Raw genomic sequence first — 12,636 nt, 5'->3', positions numbered from 1 at the left:
TCAATGTTTTGAAACCAAAGTAAAGAGAAATATCTGTTTAATGCTAGGCTATTCTACTTGGAAGTAACATTCCAAAGCAGAAAACCTTATGTCCTGCTATCATACAATGTCATTTAATCAATGCATAGTGTATAATTTGGTGCGCCAAATGAAAAACATTCACTGTCTAGTCAATTTGACTTTGCAAACAGCGTAACAGACTGAAAAAGGTCATGCACTAACCTGCAAAACTATGCAAATATGGATTATACCAAGAAGGAGAAGAGAAATGCTTGTCATCAACTTAAGTGCTTTGTCTATTATGTGCATATAAGATAATCACCAACTAAAGAGAACAATCATACACACGTCAGAAAGATAAAACGCTTGTTTGACTAGCACCACCACTTGTGAAATGGTTGCAATTACTGAGGAGAAGAGTGTTGATGGCGTCAGTATCCTCAATAAAAACAAGACTTTGACCACAGAGAGCTTGGTTTGCAGCAGCATATTTTCCTCACAACACTCAAGACACTTCATGACAGAACTGATTACACATCAGAGCAAAAAGCAAGAGCACAGTTAGATGTGAGGGGTTTTCTCAGGCTTGTTAAAAGTCACAGCAATGGAATCAACCATTTCATCTCAAGACGGCAGCTTCCCATTTGTCCCGTTTAGGAGACACAGTATCGGCTGCATTAAATATGAAAGCGTAAGGAAGAGGAGCTCCAAGGACTGGTATCCTCCAGATCTGGCCTTAGTGAGGAGCAGGCTGTGGACCAGGAGAATGTTAATGGACAAAGAAAGTCAATGGACTGATCATGGAGACATTCTTGACACCTGCCAGGAACTTGCTGAGAGTCTACACTTGGACGTATTCGCCTTGACAGACTACGAGTTAGAAAGAAGACGGGTGAGAACAGCACTTCATAATACAGACATTTATTAAAATTAGACACATTTAAGTTAATTCTATAATGATGAAGAGCTGAGTTTGGACCCTCAGCACTGCTCCTGATGTCCTAAATACTAATACTACTGCTGGGTGAGGTGTGTGTATTAGGATGGGTAAAGTGCAGACTGAACTTCTTATAAATTGAGGTAAACTTAAACTTTAATGTTGGGAATGTGAGAGCAAATGAATAATGAATCAATAATGTGAAGCGCTTTGGGTGTCTAGAAAAGCGCTATAGAAATCCAGTCCATTATTATTGTTATTATTATTATTATTATTATTATTATTATTATTTAACCTTTTACTTAGGGCTGCATAACCGAAATCCTTTCAGATCAATACAGTATACAGTAGCCTATGCTGTATAATATTTAGCTTCAAAAAAGATAATATTTGCTTGTCGATGTTCTGGTCAGTGTCTAATCTTGTATTCAAAACTATTATTTTTGTAGATTAATGAGACTAATGTGCATACATACAATACACATCATGGATAAATAAGCTCTACTTTTCAATAAAAATGTACAAAATTTGGTGAAAAATAGAAAGTACACATCTGAAAAGCAATGTGCTAATGCTGCAAGGGTCATTACTATTCTGTCAGATCACAATAATAACATTCCAATGACTACTAGTAATAATGTTGGATTGGCACAAAGCCATTAAGATGCAAACCAAGTGTGTTTTAAGACGTAAGCAAGTGACGTACATTGTGTTGAAAACCAGATCACATGCCAAGTGCCATAAAGTGTTGGAGTTTATCTAACGTTGATCACTGCGTCACAAGTGGCACCTCAGACTGCTGATGTTTTGCTTTTTTATCTTCCATCAGGTGTTCATAGACTCAGATGAAGTAGCCAGCAAAGCACCGACGACCTGGAGAATGAACTGTCTGTGACGCCACCATCTATGACAATGCGCAAATAACATGAAAAGCGTGCAATATGAAAAGGCTTTGTAAATATGTTGTATATATTTTTTCTCTATTGTACAGTTAATAAATATATTTAATTCATAAAGTATCCGAGTGTGAGCATGTCGTTGTAACTGTCTGGATGTAACCGGTGGTGTCGGACTCTGCGTTGTGTTTTTTAAGGATGAGACCTGCACGTACGACTTTGGAGGCAGTCTCCGTTTATTGATTTTTCGTTCCTGACAGAAGTGACAAAACACAAAAACAAAAACAAACAAAAACAAGCTCCTACACAAACCAAAATAATATAGAAATGTGTTTCAGCACACTATAAGCACCTCATACCGCTTGAACCAGCCAGTTCATATAAAAAAATTAAATTAGCAGAGGCTAAACCAAAAATTTTCATGAACTGCACGGCTGCTTACCTCTCCCACAGAAATCCAGAACAAAAGGGAAGAGGTAAAGGTGTGAAAACTCCGGTTATAGCGCACGTCATGCAGTAAATTGCTAGTTTGGAACAGACTCAAATTAAAAGCTCCACATACTGACTCAGAGGCCCATAAGGCCCATAGGTATTAACCAAAAGAAATGAAAATAAAATGAACAGATTTTGTGTAATTATAACAATACACAATTTCCATACCCACATTGCTGCAAAATAATTGACCCTGTTACATGGACAAAACAAACTGCTTTAGACTTTGCTGATGTTGCCCAATATTTTTTTTCTAAAATGCAACAAACAACTAAAAAAACAAAACAAAAAAAAAACACAATCAACGATATATTGATCAAGCTACCTCTGTATTTAAAACCTTCTTTAGTTGACTCCACTGCTTTACAGACTTTGTCACATGGTTTTTCTGTATAATGTTAACGCATCTGAGGATATCATCATCGATCATATTATACTGTAGTTGTCACCAGCCATTTTTCTTCATCTCTCCCCTGGCTTTTGCGAGAATCCCTTCCGACCACAAAATATCAGCCTGCAATACAAACAGAGACCAGATACTGTAATGCTCACACCGGCTGTGCCTTTACAATAAATCACAATTCTTCACTCGCGAGCTGACCACAGACTGACTGCAATTCGAGTGCTGGACCAGTTTAAGTGTGCAACGTTCGCAAGTAGAATATTTCCTGCTAAGTAGACAGGTTAGTCCACCTGCTCAGCATGTGTGAGGCCGCAAGGGCTCATCATGGAGCTCCCAGCTTTAGTACTGAGCTAATTATGCGGTGGGACTGGGACACTCCAATGCCGAAAGCTCCTGGCTTACAGTACAAACAGATGGAGCTATGAAATCCAGGCCTTTGTAACCCATTAGCCAGCAGGAAGACATCTCAATATAGAAATAGCCTTACCGCTAACATTAATGTCAGCAGCAGACATGGTGCAGTTTTCCCACTCAGGTAACGACAGCTATTACATTTAATGTGGAGGTTTTTAATGAGGCCTTCAGAAGAACTCACCAAACAGCATGACGTGCTGCGACAAAGCCATTACCCGAACAAACTGCAAGATCCAAAATCAACCAAAAACCAAAAGTTTTTTTTTTCCTTTACAGAAAACATATCCCACTGCCACTGTGCTTCTTTGATTCTGCACACTGTTTCTTCAGTGGACGGCTGAAATACTTAATTTAAAAGTCAGTGGGATTCTTCTGAAGTGTGGCAGCCCCATGGTGAAGGTGTTAACTTGATACAGACAACAAGCAGACTGCAAAGATCCTGTATGGTTGAGTTTTGAGCTGGTGAAAGAGGTAGTGGTTAAAGTGGCCCCAGGGGACGTAGACATAAGCATTTCTGTCCACATAAGAAAAAATTAATGGGACTTAAATAAAGATAAACAGTTCACTTTAGTAAAAGGATAACTTTACTTTCAAGGGGATATGAAGAGGAAAAATCTTTACAGTAGCTGTTGCAGGACTATTAACATTTAACAAACACACTGCTTTCTGGAGTTAATCTAAATCTATAATCAGTGGTGGAAAATACTTTGGATTACTTTAACATTGTTTTGCATTATTATTGTAGGGATATTACTGTTGTTCTCTGTTGGTTAAGCTAATTATAAGTGTTGTTATTGTATTGCATTGTGTTGCATTTTATTCAGGCAGTTTAAGTTTCTTAAAGGTGCCCTGCCACACAAAACCGTTTTTTACTTGTATTTTTTGAAATATATTAGGTCCATAGGTGTTTGTGTTATGTATTGAATTTGAATCCAAATATTCACATAAGAAAAAAAAAATTGGACTAAAATAGAGAGAAACAGTTGGAAAATTCACTTAAGTTAAAAGATAAATTTACTTTCAGGGGAATATGAAAAGGAACAATCTTTACAGTAGCTGTTGCAGGACTGTTAACATTTAACAAACAGATACTGTTTTCTGGAGTTAATCTAAATCTATAATCAGTGGTGGAAAATACTTTGGATTACTTTAACATTGTTTTGCATTATTATTGTATATATCAGTGTAAATGGAAGTAGTTTTACAGTACTGCTACTTTAAGTAACATAAACCCAGGAGCCAATCTGAATATTATTACCCTTATTGTAAGTATATACACAAATATAAGGTGTATTTTCTAGCCATTTTTCACAGCATCAAACTACAAATAAAGATGAACTTAAAATTATGAGAATTTACAGTTCCTTAGATGAAAATCTGCAGTGCTTTTTTTTTTTTTTTTTTTTGCTATTAGTTCTACAAAAAAACTGACACCAGAAAAGGGTGTCTGTAAGTCCTGTTTTCCCATAGCATGAGGTGATGAAAAAGCTAAACTATGAATGGACAGTAGCTTAAATTTACTATTCAATCAAGTGCACAACTTGATCGTCCATTGTAACTCCTTTCTCTGTGCCAAGTGTAGGCCAACCTGCATGCATAGTTTATGGTGCTAATGGTGTAGAAACGGTTCAAATAAAAGTGTCTGAGAAGCTGACCCTCTAGGTCACACAGTATTTACAGTAACAGCAGAAAGAAAGCCCTGACAGGCCCACATGTTTTCCCACAGTGATGCCAGTAAAGGCAGAGTGATGGAGCAGTTGAGAGAAGACCATATCCGGACACATCAAATGTCATTTCCTGAAACATGCCAGTTCTTCCTGCAGCGAGTTTCAGTTGGGATGTCTTTGCATGATCTGAATGTCGAACTAAAAGCTGTTCAGTGCCGTTTTGTGGCTGAGGAGAAGCAGAGCCAGCAGCGAGAGCGATAGATTAGCTGCATGTTATGTTCTCAGTGAGCACAAAGCGTATCTATCTTAACTCTGTCAGGATTAGTTGTATTAACGGAGAGATATACCTTTCCCTCACCACAATCAAAGCTTCAACAAAGTAAATCATAAGATCACAAGACATTCTTTGCCAGTCTCAGATAGCAAGACCTTTCCTTTCTGAATTAGAATTACTTTACACTAATTCATCATCATGAAAAAAGATCCTGATCCTGGGTTCTGAATCATCAAATTCTTCTTAATATTCCCCTGTCATCCAGATTTCTTGGGCCAAGCTGTGTTTCCAACTATTGAACCAAATATCAGCAGCTAAGAGCCTCAGCTGGACTCCGCTTTGACATAATAGCTCTGCTTTAAGACATCCGCCCAGTTTGTATCTTCCCTCACACCCACTTACAGACAAAAAAGCCACTTGTTTCTCTGACTACTGCCTCAGCCCATGATGGATGGCCTTGGCCCTTTATTATAGCTATTCCAGCATGTAATGCAGGCAGGAAGGTTATGCAAGAGCGTAAGGCAAGCATGGGTGTACAATGATCAACAAGTCCCTTTTTAAGAGGATCGTATCACTGCAGATATCGCAAACTTTCCTGAACTCTCAGTCTAAACTTGCACGCAAATGCAAACTGACTAAATCCATTATTTAGTTTCCCAATGAAAGAAGCACAGAGATATGATCAGTTACAGCTTGAAAGAGCAATTAGAAATGAAATCATTTTAGGTGAAGAGAAATACAGCAACCTTATCTAAGCAAAATTTATGGTTGAGGATTAAATGTTTAATATGTAAGATTTATGCGCGCTTGTGTGTTGACGTCAGGTTTGTGCTGGAGTCTGGTTTTATCATTAGCTCCATTTCTAAGCTGATGATCTTCTTGGTTGTCTCCATCAGTAATAATAGAGTGAGCACTAATTTCTGTGTAAAGGTTTCTATAAATGTTTGTTTTTCCCTCTTGAATCTTTCAGTGTCTCTTTAGCTCACAGCAGGAACGTGCATGTTAAATCTTAAGTGTCATTAAACTCATTCCTAGTGACAGTGACAGTAAAAACAGCAGACCCTGTAAGCTTGTTTACTATAACTTCTTTCTTTAGTGAGGGACTAATTGCATTTATTTAACTCAAATACAGTGAGTAGTGTTGTTTTATATAGTGATGATCTGGTTCACAGAGACACATTTAGGAAACAAACACAAGACAATTTCTAAAATGAATGCGAAAGTATCTTAAAGGGGTCATATTTTACTAAACCCTCTTTTATTAGTCTTTGGTACATTTATTTGTGTATTTGTGGACCCTAACAAGGTTATTATCGTTAACGAAAACTAACAAAATGAAGAAAACTAGAATTGTAAAAACATTTTTGTTAACTGAAATAAATAAAAACTATAATTAAAAGAAAAAAACTATAACTAACTGAAACTGTATTGTGTGCTCACAAAACTAACTAAAACGTATAAAAATTATGGACAAAATTCCCTTAGTTTTCGTTTTTGTCAATGTCGGATTGATACAAAATTGATTTGTTTCCCTCAAACAATTTTAGCTGCTGGCACCATATGATATTTAACGGTCTGTCACTTCTGGTCACTTGTGGTTTACAATCATCTTCTCATCCCCACTCTACCTGGAAACATGGAGACAAAAGTTGGGAGAAAACAGCAGAATCCTGTATGGGAGTTATTTGAATACGATGGAGAAGATAAGATACAACAAAACTAAAACTAAACTAAAACTAAGCATTTAGAAAATAACAAAAACTAATAAAAAGTAGCAAACCTGCTCTAAAAACTAATTAAAACTGAATTAGAGAAAAAAACCTCAAAACTAAATAAAACTAAACTATTATGAAAAATCCAAAACTATTATAACCTTGGACCCTAATAGTTCAAAAAGTTTGAATTTGAACCCTCCAGGTGCTCCAAAGCTATCTTTATATTCATTTTGGCAAAAATTTAAATTCCTGCTTAATTTGTTGCATCTATAACTAGTTACGTCACAACATTTGAACATATAAGGTCAAGACTTCCGATGAACAGTTCTCCAAGTACGACATAATTGTTTGTCAGCAGCGGTTGTGTCAAAAGAAAAACCAAACACAGAACATCTGGACTCACCTGGTCAAACAAAAGCAAAGGCTAATAAAAAGCTAAAGTGCAGCCAAACCACTGGTCGTGCACATTCCAGAACCTAGTGTTGGAGCTGGAGCTGGAGGTGAGGTAGAGAGAGAGAGCGAGCCTAGTGCCAGTGTCCAATTTATAATCTCTGTGTTGGCAGGAAACTAACTGGCTGTTTACCAAAAAACACACTAAATACAGAATATAATACAAAAATGTTATAAAGGCAAAAATATCACTAAGGTGGGAGCAATGATTACTTAACACAATAAATTAAGAATCCTAAAAAAAAAAAAAAAAAAACAACAAAAAAAAACCCCAAAAAAACACAATAGACAAAGGGGAAAAAAGGTGCACCAGAACATAACATCCATACTGAAAACATGTCCAAACTTTGAGCAGATTACCTCAAATTAGAGATGTAACGATATGAAAATTTCATATCACGGTTATTGTGACCAAAATTATCACGGTTATCATTATTATCGCGGTATTGTTGAAATTGTGCTCAAAATGTTCAAAAAGTACTTTTACACACACTGAAATAATTTAACCAAGTTGTATTTAATAAAATAAAATAAAATAAAATAATTGGCACAATGCACTTTCTCTTGGCAGAAACATTCAATTATTAACCCTTAGTGGTCTGAGCCTATTTTGGCCGTTTTTCAGTCCTTTTGATTTTGCCTTTATATACTATATAAACAAATGTTTACTATACCCATGTTTGGTATCATTTTTTCAGCACAACTTCATCTATTTCATCTGTCCATTATTTTTTTTTTCACTTTAACCTACTATATCAACAAAAAAGCCCAGAAAACACACACACAAAAAATCTGATTTGAAACATTTATATACTTTATTGCATAAATAACACAAAGATGCTTAACAAACCTTTTCAAAGACTTTAAAAGTGAATATTGGTTCCAAATATTAGGTATATAAAATTAAAATTGTAATAAATTAAAACTATACTCAAATATTTATACCCTTTACATAGGGTTTTTTCCCCTAAAAGTGCGGTAATCAAACACGGTTATCATGATAATTAGAATTTTAACGGTAATACTAACCGTCTGCAACTTTACCACGGTTTATCACTATACCGGTAATCGTTACATCCCTACCTCAAATGTTCAGTTATTGGTTTAACGGGACATAGCAGCAGCACTGCCAACACCCTGGAGGGGGTGGAATGTGAAGTGGCTCATTTGCATTTAAAGGGCCAGCGCTCAAAACCACCTTTCTGGTGTCATTACTCAGAAATAGGGTTGAAGATGGACCTGTGGAGTTGAATTAATGAAGAATTCAGACCCAAGCATAGCATTTACAGTTTATGTAGACCACAGGGAAACGTTTTAAAATGCAGAATTCCAGTTAAAAAAAAAGAAAAATATCACTCCTTTTAAGTTTTAATATCGCTCATGGTCACATGGGATTGGCTATGATTGACTTGAAATAACCCTTACTGTAGCTGTTATTAACAGGTTCCACTAACAAGACTGCGGAATGGCTTTGTTTCACAATGCTTGATATCTACCATTCCAATGATTCTATTAGGTCACCTCCTCTAATTATTTACACTAGTAATTTTTTGTTATTGTGCACACAACAAAGCAGGACTTCTTAATGTCTTCTTAAAATGCTTGGATTGAAAGGGAAACAGACTGTACACAGTCTAATATATAGCGTTGCTCTACATTACGTCTCATTTCCAGGCCGTGCATAAAGACACACGCTGTAACTTGCCCTACGTATGACTAAAAAACATCCCTGCTGCATAGTGACAGAGTGAACGCTGCATACTATCACATTAACACAGCGCTGGCAGCCGTCCAGTCAGCAGACATGGATGGAGTGGAGTCTGCAGCAGCTGTGTGACGGCTCTCCCTCACAGCTTTTCATTAGTCTGATCGATTCTTTAGCCCAGACTCTGTCCGCTGGTGTTAAGTAACCGCGACCGCTGTCTCCGATCAGTAATGAAGCTGTGTGTGAGGGCGAGTGTGTGAACATAGGACTACCCGCCACGACAAAAGCAGCTACAAAGATGGATGGTGTAAATGTTGTGTTCAAGGGAGCCATAACTAAGCGGTTTCATTCATAACAATATGCAGCATACACCCACACACACACACACACACACACACACACAAATACAAACATCTGTCCTCCTTCATCATATCAATTCGGAGAAAGGATTAAAATTGACAGCTGGGTAGCACAATTACAACACAAATGTTCCACTTACAGCAGGCCAACGGGTTCACAGTGCAGTACATGTGTGCTGCTGCAAGACTGATTCAAAACACCAGGGTAATTTCACACATAAAGGTGACTGGATGATTGATGATAACAGTTTATGTGGGGTTTTGTAGTGGTGCCACAGAAATTCCCTTAAACTCGCAATTCATGTCGAAGCCTTCAGCTGCTCCTTTTCATGGATTTTTTTCCACTGCTTTTATTTAATACCAATTTCCAGTTAATTTGGTGAGCACAAGAGCAGAAATCTCATAAAGAAATGAAGGGGAGTTGTACTTTAAGATTACTCGACCAGTCTGTTTGATTGGCAAGTTCACGCTGACCTGGAAACTACAATTTATCACATATTTAATTGGCCTTAAAAATAAACAAAACATTTTATCTTGAATGAAGACATTTTTGTATTCTGGCTGTTTTTTTATGCACAGCAATTAATACACTGTACAGCAGTGTTTTTCAACCTTGGGGTCGGGACCCCACGTGGGGTCACCTGGAATTCAAATGGGGTCACCTGAAATTTCTAGTAATTGATTAAAATAAAAATAAAAATGAACTAATAAAAAATATATGGTGAGTTAAGAGAGACAATCACAATCCATAAAAGACATGACAAACTCTGAGTCTGAAACTGAAGCACTGTTGTACTGTTTATCTGTCAAATGTTCATTGTGGTCGGTTTCAGATGCTGCAGCTCTTTCATAATTCATAGTTTGACTTCTTGTTTGTTCAGTATTAATTGTCAGCCTTGTAAATCCAAGCTGGACTGACTGTACATATCCTGACCAAGGAAAATAAAATTCTCACTTTGTGCAGTAATCTACACCTGGTTTTTCTGCCTCTGTCCATAATAATATACATTATATAGATTCAGATTCAGAAAACTTTATTTATCCCATATGGGCAATTCCTTTGCAGCTTACCATAGACATCTGCCCACATCCAAAGTGCAATGTGACAAACATAAATAAATCACAAATAATAAATAAATCAGTGCACAAATACAGGACTATTGAAAGCAACCACGAACAAGAAAAGCATTCAGAGAGCACAAACCTCTGCCAAGGCTGATCAGTGGGGCCACCCCGTGGGCCCCACCACCCCCGATCACCACCAAAATGTAATCATTTCTTCCTTGTGCCAGTATCAACATTTCCTGAAAATTTCATGAAAATCCGTCCATAACTTTTTGAGTTACCTTGCTAAAAAACAAACAAACATGCACGCACACAAAGCAAAGCGATCACAATACCTCCTGGTGGAGGTAATGAATGCATTTAAATAATCAACAATAAATAATCAATAAATACAAATGCAGACTAAAAGACCCAATTGGTTCTGCTAATATTTTAAAAAAGAGAAAAAAAAAATCAGATAAAATGACTAAAATGGCTTCTGTCAGAGTTTAGTGATGTGAAGTGTGAAGTGTGATAGCTGAAGGAATAAAAGATTTTGAATATCTGTTGGTTCTCCTCTGAGGAGACTAAATGTCGTCTAAAATTAACCTTTATTTGCAACATAGTATAGCAAACTATTACATGATCAAAAACAAATTAATTTTAGCAAAAAAAAAAAAAAAGTATCCATTTTGAATGTCTGGGGTCACCAGAAATTTGTGATGTTAAAATGGGGTCATGAGCCAAAAAAGGTTGGGAACCTCTGCTGTACAGTATCTTCAATAACATATTTGCAAACATAAACTAAACTCAGATCTACTCATTCTATTTTATCCATTTTCTATATCGTAAAATTGACAATGGCAAACACTGGTGCTGCCATAATATGCATGTGACCCCCTCAGTGCCAGACCTCCCAGAAGACCAATCCAGTAAAAAGTTGTTTTCTTTAAAATAGACAAAGGAGAAACCTGGCAAATGTTAGGCCAACTAAATGAAACCCTGGTGGTATAGCGAAAGATATTGTAAAAGACGTCTTTACAAGAGAACAAGAGAGAAATGATCATCCATCCACAATGAAGACCCCGTTTTCAAACCACAGGGAGGGCCAACAAATTAGTTCCGCAGAGTTTCCTAATCTGTTTTTGCCAGCAGCAACATGCGCTCTGAAAGCCACGGTTCTCTCCAGAGGGCCGTCTGAGGTTACCGCGAATTGTTGTGGCATTCCTGCACCCAAATTAAGCCCCTCATTTGCGGAGCTGCCCGACCAACAAATAATCTTAATTTCCATATTCTGTGGCATTCTTGAGCTCTGATCTCATCTGGTTGGCAGCGGGGTAAATAATGAAATGCTGCCCCACTTCTAGCGTGGCATCTTTATGCAGCCCTTTGCTTCATTATCCATAATCCAATCTTCAGTTGTGTTCTGCATTATTGGAAGCCAGCTGCATGCTGGGCACCGAAGTGGAAAGTATTTTGGAGTTTTACCAGTCAGTGAAATTTTTCTGACCTGAACTCAACATTCAATTGCTTTCTTATTACAGTGTGTCGATGATAGTGGTCAAATCTCTCATCACTCAGGATCTATAGCCATGTGCTCGTGTAATTAACTGATTAAAATAGACGTCAGCCATTTAACTTTAAAAATTATAGATCCGCATTTGTCAGTTTATGGACAGTCTATGGGAATTTAGGGCCTTGAAAGTCTACAAAGTACTGATGGTACATGACCATGGTAGTAGGACTAAATATCTATGAAATAAACTAAAATAGCGCAAAGAAAACAAAAAATACAATTAATGAATTTGTCATCTCAAAAGTTCAATATATAAGATCTGTGTATTCTTGTGTGCTTATTTATTGTCTATACTGGAGTCTTCTTTGTGTGAAGAGACAGGCATTTGCTGATGTTAGTGAAGGCCATTTCTACGGTAACAACTGTCTCAGTCATCTTCATCCTTCATAACACATGCACACTGATTTCAAAGTGAGGGATTCAGGTTAATGTTTCCATAACAATCCTTAAGCTTGCTCCTGAATGCCTCTCTTCTGCTCTTGTAGTGACAGTGTACAACACTATTTAACATTTGGTGAGAAATGGAGTTGGCTAACATCAACAAACGACCAACTGTCAGTGTATCCTCAACTCCAACGTGAACTTCAAGAAAGAACATGAGCATAAGCAAATCAGAGATACTGAACCTTTAAAGGAGTGACATTTTGCTCTTTTAAAAGGGAATTGTACATTTTAAAACATTTTCCTGTGGTCTACATAAACTG

At 37.0% G+C, this 12,636-nt stretch overlaps 1 protein-coding gene across 2 annotated transcripts in view; it reads right to left on the bottom strand.

Annotated features, from left to right (window-relative positions):
- The window catches only part of LOC115438871 (ADAMTS-like protein 1), a 148,245-nt gene that overhangs the window by 101,598 nt on the left and 34,011 nt on the right, over positions 1 to 12,636 (bottom strand). The window lies entirely within an intron of this gene.

This window comes from Sphaeramia orbicularis, chromosome 18 (assembly GCF_902148855.1).
Source record: "Sphaeramia orbicularis chromosome 18, fSphaOr1.1, whole genome shotgun sequence".
Lineage (NCBI taxonomy): Eukaryota > Metazoa > Chordata > Actinopteri > Kurtiformes > Apogonidae > Sphaeramia > Sphaeramia orbicularis.
This window is presented reverse-complemented; position numbering and strand designations above follow the sequence as displayed.